The 17093-nt window shown below is 34.9% G+C and overlaps 1 protein-coding gene across 1 annotated transcript in view; it reads left to right on the plus strand.

Moving 5' to 3' along the window:
* The first annotated feature begins 5403 nt into the window (after nucleotides 1–5403).
* The window catches only part of LOC150083890 (WD repeat-containing protein 47-like), a 131138-nt gene continuing 119448 nt past the window's right edge, over nucleotides 5404–17093 (plus strand). Inside the window, exon 1 of the mRNA XM_090375535.1 lies at nucleotides 5404–5507. The gene's annotated coding sequence lies outside the window, so the exon portion shown is untranslated. The remainder of the gene's footprint in view (nucleotides 5508–17093) is intronic.

Raw genomic sequence — 17093 nt, forward strand, 5'->3', positions numbered from 1 at the left:
TCACTGAACCATGGGGGGACTCCACTAATAACATTAGTCCACATAGAGCAGTGTCCATTTATTACCACTCTCTGCCATCTCCCACTCAACCATCCCTTTATCCATTGCAGTAACTTGCCCTTAATGCTATACTGCTCCAATTTGTACAGCAGTCTTCCATGTGCAACAGTATCAAAAGCTTTCCTGAAATCCAAGTATATGATATCAAAATTATTTTTTGCATCCAGTTTGTTTGTGACCACATCGTAGTATCCATTCAAATTGGTCAGACAAGACTTCTCCTTAACAAACCCATGCTGTCTGAACTGTTACTGCTGTCTTGTCTAAGTGATCATGTATCAACTCTTTAACCAGTGACTCAATTATTTTCCCCAGAACAGAAGTTAAACTAAAAAGTCTATAATTATTTGTCACCCTTTGAGCCCCCTTTATGAATTGGGGATACATTTGCACATCTCCAGTCCATGGGGACCTTCGCTGACTCTAAGGATGCTCTCATAATTATGGCTAAGGGTTTGCTTACTTCCCTTGCTGTCTCCCTCATTGTAACTGGATAGATTCCATCTGCCTCAGGTGCCTTTTTTATGTTTAATTTCAACAATTTCTTCTCCTCTTTGCTCTCATTTAATATAAATTCACTTGGCTCCCTATTAGAGTTTGATGAACTTCTGGCATTCCCCTCCTTGAATAACTCCTCGTGTGAATGTAGATGGAAAATACTCACTCAGTTTATCAAATACTTGAGCAGGATCATCAGTAGTTGAACCATCTATGTTAAGTGGATCAATCTGATTCATCCCCTTCTTTCTAGAGTTAACATAAGTAAAGAACTCTGCTGTTTTTCTTTGCATCCTTTGCCAAAGATTTCTCATAATCTTCCTTTGCCTGCTTAACCTCCTTTGTGACTTGATTACAGACTAGCTTATATCTGCTGTAGGCTTCTGTGTCTTCTGATTATTTATATGCATCCCATGCATTTTTCTTCTCTGCCACAAGCTTCATTAATTCATCCGACATTCATTTAGGCCTGAACCTTGAATAGTATTTCTTAGTTGACCTATGAAAATCCTAGTAGCCTCCAAGATTAAGTCCCTGAAGGCTTTCTATTTAGAATTCACCATTGGTAACATCATCAGTTGATCCCACTGTATAGAATTTTAAAAACTGTCTAAGACCATTGTAGTCACCTTTATGAAAAAAATCGATGTTGGCTCCATGGAGCCGAAGGTGGATCCGTGAATAGCGTCATGTGAAATGAAAAAAATACAATTTAAGCTTATTAAATTCAGTTTTATTTTATTCGGTATTTTCATTTACAATCAACAATAAAGGTTTGTTGTAACCTTGATTGTTGCATGTTTGTGCTGTTCTTTTCAATGTTGATGGCCGGACATCTGCCTCTAATTGATCTTGCTCGCATTTACACTTATGACTCTTTCTCTTGTATTCCACCACCAACTTTGGTGCTTGCTTTTCAACGTTAGATTTTTGATTTTGTCGAAATATATGTACACGTTTAGTTGATGTAACTTTCAGCATCATCACAAATTAACTAAATGAAACACAACCCCACTGCTCGACAAATGCGAAGTAACTGAATGGAATAGTTACTTTAACGAGTTGTTGAACTCTCAAACTAAAAACAAATTTGAAATCTAGTTTTTTTTGTTTTTTTTTTAAACCTTTGATAATTTGAAACCTTGTAGAGCTCTCAAAGGGCAACAATTTTGCTACTTACTGTTTTTATATAACATTTATAGTTTTCAAGATATTGCAAAAAACTTAAATTCTCGAATTTTTCAACTCTCTCAAATTTGCATCGCTATTTGAGAACCATAACAACTACATCAAAACTATTTATAGATGTAAAAACTATCTTTCCTACTGAACAATTGTGTTGCTTACTGTTTATGTCTGTCAATCATAGTTTAGAAGTTATTGAGAGTGAAAGTAACCAAGGCACAATGGCAAATGACCAAAATGTGAACTTTTTAGTTTTGTCAAAAAAAATATTAAATATCAAAATTTCAAATTTTTTCTTGCATATTCATTGACAGAATTATATACCCAACAAAATAAGTATAAATTGTTTATACTATTGTCTATTAGTTTCGGAGATATAACAGCAGTTAAACGTTTCCCTTTTCATGACAGCCTGAGCGCCGTAGGGTACCCCCAGCATAGACGTTATTCATGTAAAAAAAAAAAAAAACCTTCCCTTTTCCCTTGATGGCAGTTACATCTTTAAGTAAATCCCACATCAGTATACTGTGATCACTGTTACCTAGTGGTTCCTTTATCTGCAAATTCTTAATGCATGAATAATTGCTGCTGATAATCAGATCAAGGGTATTACTCCCTCTGATTGCCCCTCTAACGTGTTGCTTTAGAAAACGATCCTCCAATAAATCCACAAAAGTCTTGCTAGCATGCGAGTGACCAAACTGCAAGTTCCACTCAATATCTGGAAAGTTAAAATCCCCCATTACAAGACATTCTGATTTACTGGCCCATTCTATTTCTCTGCACAGCTGTTCATTGTACTCATCAGTCATTAGGCCTATAACATGCTCCTACTCTCATTTTTCCTTTCCCGGTGTTTGTCACACCAAACAGACTCAACATTGCACTGTCCACCTGTGTCAGCTGGATGCTCTTCCATAGATTTTGTGTGTTTCTTAACTAACAGCATAACCCGTCCTCCCTTTCTACCCTGTCTGTCCTTTCTGTACACATTATACTCTCCAAATTCCAATTCTGCACTGCTTATATCTGCATGACACCATGTCTCTGATGTCCTAACAATATCTGTCTTGATCAGCACTTCAAATTCATTAATTTTATTTACTATACTTCTAGCATTAGTGTACATGCTAGTATACATGCACTTGTTCTTACTCTTAGTTACCCTAATATACAGCCCATGTATTTACTTGTTCCATGATGCCTCCCAGCAGCTCTTGAAGTCCCCAGCAACTTGCTCACTAGGCTACTGCTCATTACAATAGAAGCAGTGCAAGAATCACTTTCGCCTCTGCCTGTGGCTACTGTTAATCTTTTAGTCTGTGAATCCCCCCCCCCCAATCTAGCAGTTTTCTGATCCACCTAAGACTGCCTCGATATCATCAGCAAATATTCTTGCACCCTTTCTATTTAAGTGTATCCCATCCCTGTAGAAGCAGTCTCTCCTGTTAGCAAGCACAGACCATGTTAAAAAAAATTCTACTCCGAATTGATCGACAAGGCTCTTATCATATACTCCCTCCTATTGTGTCTGATCAGAATTGCAGACAAGAATTATACAGCATCAGCCAAAAAAAAAAAAAAAAAAAAAAAACCTTCCCATTTTGCCCATCCAGTCACTCCAAATGTTTATTTAGTTCAGCCTTAAATTTAAACTAGACAAACATTTGGAGCATTTTTCACATGAAAGACAGGGGTCCCATTCTGATTGAAAATTTTTGTTAAAATACTGTGTTAGGGGCGGGGGAATAGGAAAGCTTGTCTTGATTAAGGTTTGTTGAAATTCATGCAACTGCTCTTTGAAGGGCATGTTTGTGAATATTGGTGGGCACATCAAATGATAATTGGGGGGGGGGTTACTGCTCTAGGGCTGTGGTATTGCTACTGTAAGCATGCCAGTTTGACCAAAGGCCATTTTTGCTATGATAAACCTTTCTATTTATAATGTCTTATGGAGTTGCCTTCCTTATGAATTTTTGTTTAATTTTAAGTATGAAGGTGGTATTTCATGGGGGAAAGTTGATTTTTTCCCACTTGTAATTTTGAGTTTTATCTTCTTTTTTTCTTTTTTTTTCTTTTTTTTTTTTTTTTTCACATTTCTGGTAGGATCCACTATATGATTTTTGAATATGTCAAAGTGAGTGTCTAGTAATTTTTCTAGATGTAATCTTGTTTGTTACTGATCAAAATAGTGTTCCTCTTTTTTGACTTGGAAATATAATTGCACTGATTATTATTATTAATAGCCATATGGTGCAAGGAAGCCTGAGGCTTATGCTGTACCAGGAAAAAAAAAATTCCTGAGAGAGAGAGAGAGAGAGGAAGGAAGGAAGTAGAAGGGAATCATCATCAAGAAAGAGAAGAATGAGGATATCCAGCTCAGGACCCTGGGTGTGCCAAGCCCAGACTCACCAGGTGTGAGACCTCATTGCTGCAATCTTCAGCCAGGCTGCAGTGGAGCTGGTCTGAAAAGTCGATATACAGTAGCATATATGAAGTTGACTAAAATTAAATTTAAAATGTTTAGTGATAAACAATACTAATCAGTTAAAGGAAGCCAGATTCTACGAAATATCTGAATGAGCTGTAATGCATTTATCAGTAAAATTTGTTCTATATTTCTTCAAAGCTGAAATTGTCTTAAATTCAGCTTATTTGACTAGTTATAAATCTGAGTTATCAGTGACTTTTATTCAACATAAAAAAAAAAGCCAACTTTATATCTGCTAAAATATTGTGCAGCATAAATAAAGTTCAACTGAGTAAATTGATGTTATTGTATCATTCATCTATATTAAGTGATGCTTGAATTTCAAGCTATCTTATCAGCTGCATATTTCAAATTTAATTTCTCTAATTAAAATTTCCCAAATATTTTAACCAAGAATTTTCACATATTATCTGGATGAATATGTTTAAATATTTTACTTTTCATATATTATTATACTATGTTTAAATGCTTTAATGCACAATTATAGTTAAATTATTTCTCTGGCTTATTCAATGGAAGTTGGAATAAGTTAGTCCGGGTTCAGTATCATTATATAAATTTTCTTCTTTCTGTTATGTTTCACAATTCCAGCAAAATAAACTTCATCTGTAGTTCATATGAACATATACTTCCTGTTGCAACAATTTTCAGCTGAAAATAATTTTCATATAGCTAATTTAAATAATTAGAATAGATATAAAATGAAAAATTCATTAAACCCATTTACCTTACCTTAATTTTATAAGGTGAATATATTAAGGTAAATATATTTACCTTAATTTTTCATATTTTTTTACATTTTACATTTTTTTACATTTATTCGTGCATGTTTTCATTTTTTGAATTTTCTTAACAGAAATTGTTTTTTGAGATTCATTAAAAACACACACAACTGTGTTATAATCCTTGCAGTTTTCAAATGTGCTGAAATTTGAAGCAGTTTTTTAAACTAGAATTGGCATGTGCATTAAATTTGATTTTATGTAAAACATTTTTTTGTTTTTTGTTTGATATGACAGTATTAAAAATCATGAGCTACAAATGGATCCTGATGAAGGTGAATTAACAGACAGGTTAATAAGGATTTGAATGTGATATCCTGTGGTATTTAAGTGAAATAAAAATGCAACTTAATGAAAATTTGGCCAGAAATTTGTTCAGCAAAATAGTTGGCACACTCTTTGAAGAAGATTCTAAGATTTTGTATCAACAATTGGAAATAAGTACCAATGGTTGAAAGACTATCCAGAACTAGGAGTTGCCCAGTGAAAAGGTATATTTTTTACAGAAAAAGTAGACCATTCCTTTATTTTAGTTTATTTATATTTATTTTTCGTAATACATATTTATAATTTTGGAAGTCAGCCTACACTTTTAATGTGCTTTGTAATAGGTTTCAGTTACCCTCTTCCATTTATTGTTATTAGTATTTTGTATTATAAATTATGCCTAATTTATATGAACTTAATTTTTTGTTTATTTTTATTTTTTTCTTATTCCACTCCATATTATTTTGATATATGCAACTCAGCCTTTTAAAAAAAAATCCCACTTCAGATATTACCCTGCCTAAAAAGTGAAAAAAGAAAGGTTCCATTGAGGGGAAACTGGTTAGGGGACAAACATTTTGGAGGTGAGGAATTAGAGCTAAAATTGTGTAGTGCTGTTTCATAAGTTTTCTGGTAAAAACTATTGTAGATCCAATAGTACTGTTGGGTTAGTATTAGGCCTAAGGATGAGCAATTCAAATGATTGTTCCAGAAGTTTACTGATAAGAATGAGGAAAGCAATGTATTGGACATCTTAAATATTGCATACTGGTCTAGAGCAGTGGTTCTCAAGAGTTTTTTTCTCTGATGACATTTTTTCTCTGATGATATTAAAAAAATGAATTTTTTTTAATATTGAAATTTAATGAGTAAAAAATTGATGTTTATGAAAATTGTCTGGTGGCCATCGTGGCTGCACTTCAGAACCACTGGTCTAGAGGCCTCATTTTAGGAAGGATGTGGATTTTTTGGAACGGGTGCAGAGAAAAGCAATGGGTGAAATTAGTGAGGTGAACATAAGACTGTTCTTACCAGATAAGGGCTTCTAAAATATATCTCTATTATTGAGGTAGAAAATATCATGGGAATTATTAAGCATGTAGGGGCAGTAGATTTAATTGAAATTAGATATGAAATGCTCAAAGCTAGCAGGAAAACAGTGGTAACATCACATTATCGAGAGGTTGTTTTCTGATGGACAAGTTCCAGAAGATTGGGACATGGCATTAATTGTGCGCCAATATATAAAATGGAAATAGAGCTAAATAGGAAAATTCACTGAGGAATTTCACTTCTTAGTATACTAGGTGAAATCTGTGCAACTGTCTTAGAGAAGACAGAATTATTGTTGAATATGGCCTTGGGGAGGGACAATTGGATTTTAAGTGAAAGTCTTAAAATCCAACTGGTACTTTTGATAAATACAGTGGACCAAATGTTTGAATTGAAACAAATTGTAGAAGAGCCATCAAACCGTAACAAGAATTGATATTAGTATTTATTGATTTTGAAGATAGCATGTGGTAAAGTGCCTAGAAATCTTCACTTTGAAATGAAAAAAAAATATATGGAATCAAGGATAACCTTTTTAGGAGATGAACACTAAACATCTCCCACAGTAAACTATCAATAACTTAAGTTACTGGCAGTTTGGTGTTTGAGATGACAAATTTGGATTACATTTATATGCAGATATTGTGCTTAAATAGTAACTTGTGGGATTTTTAAGAATCTGAATAAATTAAATGTTGAAGAAATTTTGGCATGAAAATTAATTACCTAAAAACAGAAGTTATAGAAGTTTGACGAGACAAAAATAATTTCAAGTGTCATTTAAATAATCAAAAATAGAATTAACGTTTGAACCTAGGAACGATCTTTAACATGTTAATCACCATTTAATGTTAATAAAAATATATATATAAGATTCAGACAAACTGAAACCTGGATGTGGCTGTGACCAAAACAGCTTTCTTCCAGTCTATCTCTTAACAGCTTTCAGGTGGAATGGAAGCTAACTCTGACTTACACCTACCTGAAGATGTTAGAAAGCAGTCAACAAATTTGTATGGAGAAAAAAGAAGTTAGTCATTGTTCAATTGTATACTACCTACGGAAGCAGGCCATTTTTGGTACAACCTGAACTCTTTCTGAGCATACCTTCCACCTTCAAGTAGGATCACATTTGGTGTAAGCCAAAGTTTACTTCCATTCCTCCTGTAAAATCCTAAGAGCTAAATTGGAAGAAAGTCATTTAGACAGTCTCATTAGGGTTCTATTTTAGTCTGCAGGGGTGTTCAGTGGAGTTGAAGCTCTGACTCTGAGCCAACCAAGCCAACTTCTTGAAGTCATTGTCTACAAACCAGGCCCATACATTTTAAGTGTTTAACTTTAAATTTTATATACTAATAAAAAAAAATTAAAATTTAATGAAATCTAAAATGTGCAATTCAGATTGTATAATGTTCTTATGATTCTTCCTTTGTCAAATGCTTTTTGAGTGAAGAGTTTGAAATCTTGAGAACACAAGGTTTCTTTCATTATATTCAAGTGCATGTTATTGGACTATTATTGTAAATATTTATATGAGTGTACCATATGAGGTACACTTAATACAGTGTTTACAATAACGAGTTTCACATACGACTAAAACTAAACCACTACAGGTAACCCTCGTATAACACTGTAGTTAGGTTCCTATAAAATGTCGTGTTGTGTGAAACCGTGTTATACGGGACTAAGAAAAAGTAAAAAAGGGAGGTTATGTTCTAAAAGCCAACAAAAATACACTAACAAAAATCTGTGATCTGGGCTTTTGTTTGCTTTTGCTTGATAAATCTTTGTGAATTTCATCGTATGGAACTAAGCAGTTTTGAAGCTCCTTTTTGAGCTTCGGGCCCCTTTCATTCAAGAATCTGCATTCAAAAAATAAGATTCTAATTGCTCGGCTAACTTTATGCTTTCCGTATGGTTTTTAGTGTAAAATTTGGAAGTTAAGATTTTTATCTGTGCTATCATCTTTTGAATTGATTTGATTTTATTTCCGATGCTATTTACCCCAAACCTGCTTCACCAATCTTTTTCTACCAGTAATTCTTGAACGTCTTCAGTAATCATATCTTTTTTAATTTTTTTATTTTTTAGGAGCATTGCCAACCAAGGATTACTCAGTGTATATTGTCTATAAATTGCATGTGCTCTGTATTCGATTTTCTGCTTTGCTGGATGAAAAACCAGAGTTTCCGGAAGAAAAAACCATACTACCCTTGCCCACATTCGACTAACTTAGCCATGTTGTGAAAAAGACCCATAAAATTCTTCCCGTCATCGACTGGATTCGAACTCCGGTCTTTTCCATCCAGTGTCAGGGAGCAGGGTGATTCTATCGACTGAGCTACCCATGAGGGTGTCAGTAGCCATATCATCAAAACCTTCCCGTTCTACTGACGTAACAAGTTCTATCTCACCGATTCTTTTTTTTCTGCCAGTTTGACCATATTTTCTGAATGGGCTGACTTTGGCAATACATTTTTCCACACGCATTTAGCGTTGACTGTTTTACTTCTTTCAGCGATCAAGCTATGATTCTGATACAGTCCACAATTGAGAAATGTTTCCATGCCTCCATTAGTTAAATAGATTTGGAATCAATTTTTTTGAAAATCCATTGGAACAATTTTCTGATGCAATGAGTTTTAAAGGTGGATATACCTTGATGTAATGGCTGATTGAAAGTTCTATTAACCCAGTACAACTGTCAACTTTTGGATGACTTAAATCTTTTTTGATGGCCTGGTGTGCTATTGAAAACTTTGAAATATAGCTTTTTCCAGAAATTCAACTAGTGTGAGTTCAATGGCACAGAATGTAAAACAGATTTCCCAACAAAATAAAATAAAGATATATTTTTTTTTTTTTTTGACTAGCGAGTAACAGCAGGGATTCAAAAAGAGTGGAAATTTTGAAAAATTACATCCAACATAATATCAGGGTTTTCCCTGCACCAAAGCTCAAAAATACCCTGTTATGCAAGGTTTACCGAAATTCTCTAACCGTGTTAGAGTGAAACAGTGTTATATAAGTACCTTGTTGTGCGAGAATTGCTGCAATTTATCAATTGTGTTAGAGCGAAACTGTGTTGTAGAAGTACCATGTTATATGGGGGTTGCCTGTATATATTTTGTTCCTACACTAATTGTTTGATTTAATTCTTTTTTTGTAAGCCAGTACATTTTAATATTAGTTAATAGTTAATATTATTTAATATATAAGTAGACTTGAAAATACTTCATTATACTGAATTTTTCATCTGAACTGTTTCATTCAAATGGGACTTATAAAACCCTGTTAATAAAGGAAGTTGTCCAGGACATGGAATCATTTTTGTTATCCTGAATTTTATCATTGCATTTATCTTTCCTTTTAAAGATGAATGTTCCAGCATTGTCTTTCTTTTTTTTTTTTTTTTTTTTTTTTCTTGTCCTCCCTCTTCTGTGTGTATTGGCAAGTGATCCATATAAAATGTGATTGTTTAACTCATTCCTCATTCATTTTGCTACAGATAGATTTCATCATACTTGGGCTAAAATTCACTTCATGCTATACATAAGAGAGAGCAATATGTAAACAAAAGAATCCTTTTATAAATAGCTGATTTATGTGCAGGTTTTTTAGTTATGATTCTAATTTCTTTAAACATTTCTGTGGTACCTGATGCTTTCAATTTTGTTAGCTGGGAGCAACTAGAAACCCAGTAACCCAAGTGTGGTGATGATTTATCCTTTTTTTCTCAATATGTCTGTTTCTGGCTGTAGCCAGAAGAGCACTAAAACACTTTCAGTCACTGAATGCACTCTGTTTTACAGGGTGTACTCAGAGAAGTGTTTGGTATTAAAATAGCTCATTATTATTGTCTGAAAAAAAAACTTATGAAAAGTAGAAAAGGGTTACTCACATTTCTTATAATGCTTCCTGTGCTTTATTTGCTAAAATAACCGAAAACCTACATCATATGCTGCTGCTGCTGTTTGGTTTTTAGGAGCATTAGCAACTAAGGCCATATTGCTCCGGGGATATGCGGTGGTCATTCCCTGACCTTTCCGTATCCTCCGTATTTGGTGGCTCACGGGCTCAAACCCCGGTCTAATCAAGAAGCATGTGCTACGCACTGCTGCTCCTGCCCACCAGGCTATGGAGGCGTCCCCTACATCATATATTCTTTTTTTGTAATACAAAGAATAAAGTTTCTAGAATGGTAATAGAAAAAAATTTGCTTGTAACTTTGAAAAATTAATCTTACTAATTAAAAGTTTGCATGATTGATTATTTCATTTTAAATTATTAGTTCTAATCAAATTACTTATATTATAATTAATTTTAATTTGTATTTTTTGGAGGCATATGCATTGTTACGCAAACATCAGTTTGTTAATTTAAGTAGTATTCAGTAATTTTTTTTATATATAGGTTTCATGTTTACATAACACTGGTTAACACGTAAAATGTTACAAAAATGAAAATACTTAACGTTGACCAATTTTATGCTGCTGGACATGAAAATCACATTAAATTTTGTCAATTGGCTCTTGTTTTCGAATTACAGTTGGGGTCTCTTATCAGCGAGTTACTCTAAATTATCAATGACAGCTCTCGGCAAAACGCATGGCAACACTTCAGTTTCAGTACCACCACTATGTTCTCTGTGAGATTCCTACTTTTTGCGCAGTATTTGTGTCACGTAAGATTAATATGCCTCGTAATTGTGTGAATAGTCTGGATGACTTCTGTTACGTATGTGGAGAAGTCACGTTAGTTTCAAGAAAGTATTCCTTAACTTGAGCCATAAAAAAGCCTACTTCTTTACTTTAGGTGTAAAATAGGCTACCAGGACAAGAACTGGGCCCCACACATGTGCCGCACTACCTGTTCATCACAACTCAATGCATTGGTGAATCGAAAGATACATTTTATGCCTTTCGCAGTGCCCATAATGTGGAGGGAGCCCAAAAAATCACACCACAGACTGTTTACTTCTGTATGGTGCCTCCTATTAGAAAAGGGATGACACTGAAGAAAAAGTGGACAGTAACATACCCAAACATACCATCTACAATTCATCCTGTGCCTCACAGTGAAGTACTACTTATTCCTGAACCATCCGATTGTTTTTCTGTACACTCTGATGGAGATACTGATGAACATCAGCTTGATATACATGAAAAAGAAGTACAGCAGCTGTACTTCTTTTTCATGTATTTGGACAAAGTAGTGGATCAAGGGATCCACTACTTTGTCCAAACCTTTATCCTGCTGAACCACATAAGATCACAGAAAGTGAGCTTAATGATCTCATCAAGGATCTCGAACTGCAAAAGGCAGAGCTTTTGGCCTTGAGGCCACAATAGTGGAATCTTCTAGATCATTCTAGAAGTGTGAAAGTGAAAACATTCGTACTCAAAATAAAGACTATTCTAAATTCTGTCAAACAGAAGTTGAACTCACTGTTTGTAAGGATGTTGATGCAGTGAACACGAGGCACATTCCCGAATGATGGTGGCTATTTATAAACGCTTCTAAGATTAGCTTTAAGGCTGTATTATTACATAGTGGAAATATGCTGTCTTCAATACCTCTTGCGTATGCCATCCACAAAAGAGAAACATATACAAACACGGAGAACATCCTCTTAAGTGTAGCCTATCAGAAATATGAGTGGCAGATATGTGGTGATTTAAAGGTAATTGCCATTTTATTAGGACTACAAAAGGGTTACACCAAGTATTGTTGCTTTCTCTGCGAGCGGGATAGTCATGCCAAGGAAGTCGTGCACGATGAGAAGAGGAGTTGGCCTCAACGAAAATCATTAGCACCTGGAATGAAGAACATGGCCGACCGGGCTAGCCGAGTGGGTAAAGTACCTGCCCGGCAACCCAAAGGTCGCGGGTTCGATTCCCACCTCGGGCTTGGATCAAAGTACTGCAAAAACCTTGGGAGGTGCAATATGGCCACAGAAGCCGATGCGCCAACAACTACCAAATCAAAAAAAAAAAAAAAAAAAATGAAGAACATAGCATTTGAACCTCTGTTAGATCCAAATAAAGTTTTGCTTCTACCACTCCACATCAAACTGGGGCTCATTAAAAATTTCGTGAAGGCTTTTGAAGTGAATGGCCCTGCATTCACATACTTGCAAGAGAAATTCCCAAGACTTAGTGCAGAGAAGATTAAGACAGGCATTTTCATTGGTCGGTCCACAAATAAGGTAACTTTTCAAGATGTACAGTTCAAATGTGTAGTGATAGCAAGAAATCAGCATGGAAAGCCTTTCGAAATGTTTCGACTGGTTTTTTAGGAAATGTTAAAGCTGGCAACTATAGGCAGCTTGTGGAAGATCTCGTTACTACTTTTTATAAAAAACTGGGGTGCAACATGTCATTGAAGATGCATTTCTTTCACTCACACCTGGATTTCTTCCTGCCAAACTTTGGTGCCATCAGCTACGAACGTGGTGTGCACGTCCATCAAGACATTGCAATGATGGAACAAATATACAAACGCAAATGGAGTGCTGCCATGTTATTGTTGGATAGTGAAAAGGGATGCTCCCGAAGCTGAAAACAAGTGAAAGGCGAAAAGATCCCGTGTTTGATACAAAAAAGTATTGTATTATAGGCACTCTCCAGGGTTTCTCTTATACGCCACTGCTGCATCTGGCAGGGCATTTGCCAAGGCTGGCAAGTGTGTTTAAGTGTAGGTGTGAGTTCTGTTGAGTGTGTTTGATACAGGTATGTTTGTAGCTACATCTTACTGCCATATAAATAAAAAATACCTTGTATAAATATAAAAAAGTACTTTTTTTGAAAACAAGAGCCAATCTACCATTTTAAGCACAATTTTTGTGTTCAGCACCCAAAAATCTATAAAGTAAATTTACTTTCAATGCTTGTAACAAGATATGACCCAAAATTTGTTGTTCAGTGTAATATGATAGAATGGCTCAACCTTTTCTCTGAATGTATAAAAAAATTGCATACCTAGTATAATGGTTATCAAATGGAATATATATACTTGTATGACAAAATATCCTTAAAAAAGCTTATGGCAGAGGTAATAAAAGTTGTCTTAAGGGGGGGTGATATGAATAGTGAATGAGGAGAAATTGGTACAGGGGATCCTCGTTATCCGAGGATAATTGGTTCCAGAAAATTCCACCTAAAACAGGGACCAATTTTCGTAATGTTTATTATTTAAATAAAAATAAATGCAACAAGGCATATTTTAAGAGTTTAAGATTCTATATCTATATAATATTAGTGTAGATACACCATAGATAACTCTTAAAGAAAAACTATGATAGTAGTGGGAAAAGCATCATTTCATCTGTGTCTCATATTGTGCTCATCCTTCACAAGTGAGTTATCATGTATTGCACTACCTCGAATAAGTAAAGCTTCACTAATAGAGAAGACTATTGTTACTTATTCTCGGTGGGCAGGTACCCTGGTATTGCAACTGAAGCGTTACTTATTCGAGGTAGTGCAATACATGGGCAACCCATTGTGAAGGATGAGTAGATATGGTGTATCTTCACCGATATTATATATTAATGTTTATTATGTATTTGTACATAGGAAAAAATGGATGAAGGAACTGAAAAATGAGAATTATTTTATTAGACATTTTTTCTTATAATATGTTACACAATGTAAGATTAAGTAAAGTTTATTGATGTTATGCTATTTTTCAGTTGTATGAATAAAAAATGAATCCAGAGTTCATTTTTTTTTTTTTTTTTTTATATTTTTTCTGATAAAATTGCATCTAGTTATGTCTTTAACTTCGTACTTAACATTTTTTGCACAACCATGAACAATATCAAATATTGTTCTCACAAAAAAAAAAAAAAAAAAAAGTGCTTGGTCAATTTTCTCAAGGGAAAGAAAAGCTTTAATTCTTTGATTTTCAAACCCTCGGAACCGGGGGCCCCCTGTACTTTAAAATTGCCGATTTTATTATATCACTTTCTAACTATTATGCATAACTGGTAACATTAAATTGGGGAAAACTATATATATACAGGTTACAAAAAACTGAGAGAGAGAGAGAGAGGGAGAAATTGTACATTTGTTAAAAAGGTCAAATACCTGCTCTGTTATAAATGTAACTATGCCATGACAATGCTAATAAACATTAAAAGTTAAAAAAGGTATTGATTGAATTACTAATTGCACATCTGAATAAAACAAGTTTATTACATAATAAACTGTACATAGTAATTGCTGCCATTACAGTAAGATCTATTTTCCAATGTGCTACCTTTTCAGAAATGCATGAAGAATCTCGAAGTGGATTCTAAATTAGCAAAGGATTTTAAAAAATTTAAATATCAGTGAAGTGGAGGGAATGCATTATACAAGAAGTTAAGAAATAGGAGTAGATTGAATTTTTAACTTTATTAGCATTAATATTAGTAGAAGCATACGATGCAAGAAAGCAAGCTTATGCAGTATCAGCCAAAAAAAAAAAAAAAAAAAACCACTCCGATTTCACCCCTCCGCCCGTTCCAAATACCTGTCCAGCTCAGCCTTAAATTTATTTAGGCTATCAACTCCTACAACAAAAGATGGAAGTCTGTTTCACCAATCAACTACCCATTGGCTAAAGGCAAACTTCTGCACATCTATCCTACAACTGTCTTTCCTCATTTTGAATTTGCCATCTCAGGTGATGGTTCTGAGCAAGAGGAAGAATCCCATCAGCATTGAGCATGCTCAAACCATTCAAGGCTTTATACACCTCAATCAGGTCACCTTGTAGATGCCTAGTCTCCAAACACTAATCTAAACACTGTAACCTAGTCTCCAAACACTGTAATCTGCTAAACTTAATCCTGTCTTCATAAGAGCAACCCTTTGTTCCATTCACTAATCTTGTTGCCCTTCTCTATACTCATTCCAACAGCCCTACATCCTTCTTAAAATGAAGCCTCCAAACCTGTATACAGTACTCAAGGTGTGGCCTAACTATTGCCTTATACAAGGGGATAATCACCTCTTTATCCCTGCTAGAAAAATTCCTGTATATCATTGAAGACACCACGAGCTACTCTTGCAGACTGTCTGCACTGCTCAGAAAACTTCATATCTGCCTGCACAATTACCCCCAGGTCCTTTTCATTCTCTACCACTGTCGGTGTAGTACCACAGAGTTGATATGTTACTCTGGGGTTACTGCTTCCCATATGTAGTACTTTACATTTGTCAATGTTAAACTTCATTTGCCACCTCTCAGCCTATCTGCTCAACTTTTCTAGACCCTGTTGCAGCAGCGTACTGTCATTAGTGTCATTAACAACCCTGCCAACTTTCGTATCATCTGCAAACTTGGACATTAAGCCTGATATACCATCATCAATATTATTTATAAATACAGAAAACAACAATGGACCCAACACTGAACTGTGAGGAACTCCAAAGAGGAAGAACTCCAAAAATACAAAGAGGAACTGGCTGCAACTTCAGTCCATTTATACTCCCACCTCTATTAAAACCTGATGGTACCTCCGTAACCAGGTGGGCAAGAGCAGCAGTGCATAGCACACGCTTCTTGATTAGACCGGGGTTCGAGCCCGTGACCACCAAATACGGAGGATGCGGAAAGGTCAGGGAATGACCACCGCATATCCCCGGAGCAATATGGCCTTCGTTGCTAATGCTCCTAAAAAAAAAAAAAAATTAAACCCTGATGGCTCTGTTGTATTCTCAACTAAAGATAAAGCCAATTTATTTGGCCTGTTTTTCTTCTAATCTTTGTATTGACGATTTTTGTAAATGTCCTCCTGCCATACCTAGTACATGCCACTCAATGTCTCCTGTATCCTTTAAGTGATCTTCTGACCTAAACAACCTTGATGCTAAGAAAGCTCCACATCCTGATGGCATATCTCCACTTCTTCTCAAAACCTGTGCTCTGAAACTTGCTTTTCTTCTGCAACATTTCACAGGTGATGTATTTAGCACCTTTTAATACTTTCTTATTCAACTAGTGTTTTTGCTTCTACTTGGAAATTTCTCATATCCAGCCAGTTCCTAAAGAGGGTGACAAATCTCTCCCATACAATTAGCACCTCATTACACCTCTACTCTTTTCAAAGTAATGGAGAAATCCATCAACTGCCAACTCTTAAACTATCATGATCAGTGATTGCCAATACGAATTTCATCAATATTGATCAACTGGTAATGTATTGGCTTATGTTTTCTGTCTGCTCCATTGACTGAATTTTATGCAAAAACCAAAAACATTTTAATTTTAAGACCTTGTGATTTAAAACTTTCTTCCTTTAAGAAGATGATTAATATGAAATAGCCTAAAAAGTTATTCTTTACTAAAGATATAATAACTTATTTCCTAAATTATTATATCTTTCCTAAAGATATAATAATTGTATTATTATAGTAGCATTTTTTTTTTTTTTTTTTTTTTTTTTAAGTAGCATAATATGAGGTGTGATCAGAGAATTTGAAGACAACTAATATTTGAGAAATGAAGCTTGTCAGCTATCTGGTGGGTCTACCTTGAAAATGGTCCATTGATACTGCATACACTGATTTCATTGTTTCTGGAAGCATTCCTTATGGGCTTCTTTTGAAATTGCCAACAAAGTTTCCATGTCATGTTCTGAATAACTTCCTCACTAGTGTAAGCTTAGGGGAGAGGAATCACAGGGAACTAAATTTGGTGAGTATGGTGGCTGGGAGACCACAGTGATGGAGCGCTTCACAAAAAAATTCTTAAATGGGAAGCCTTGA

This window comes from Mastigoproctus giganteus, chromosome 6 (assembly GCF_048544385.1).
Source record: "Mastigoproctus giganteus isolate SK-2022 chromosome 6, ASM4854438v1, whole genome shotgun sequence".
In the NCBI taxonomy this organism is placed as follows: Eukaryota; Metazoa; Arthropoda; class Arachnida; order Uropygi; family Thelyphonidae; genus Mastigoproctus; species Mastigoproctus giganteus.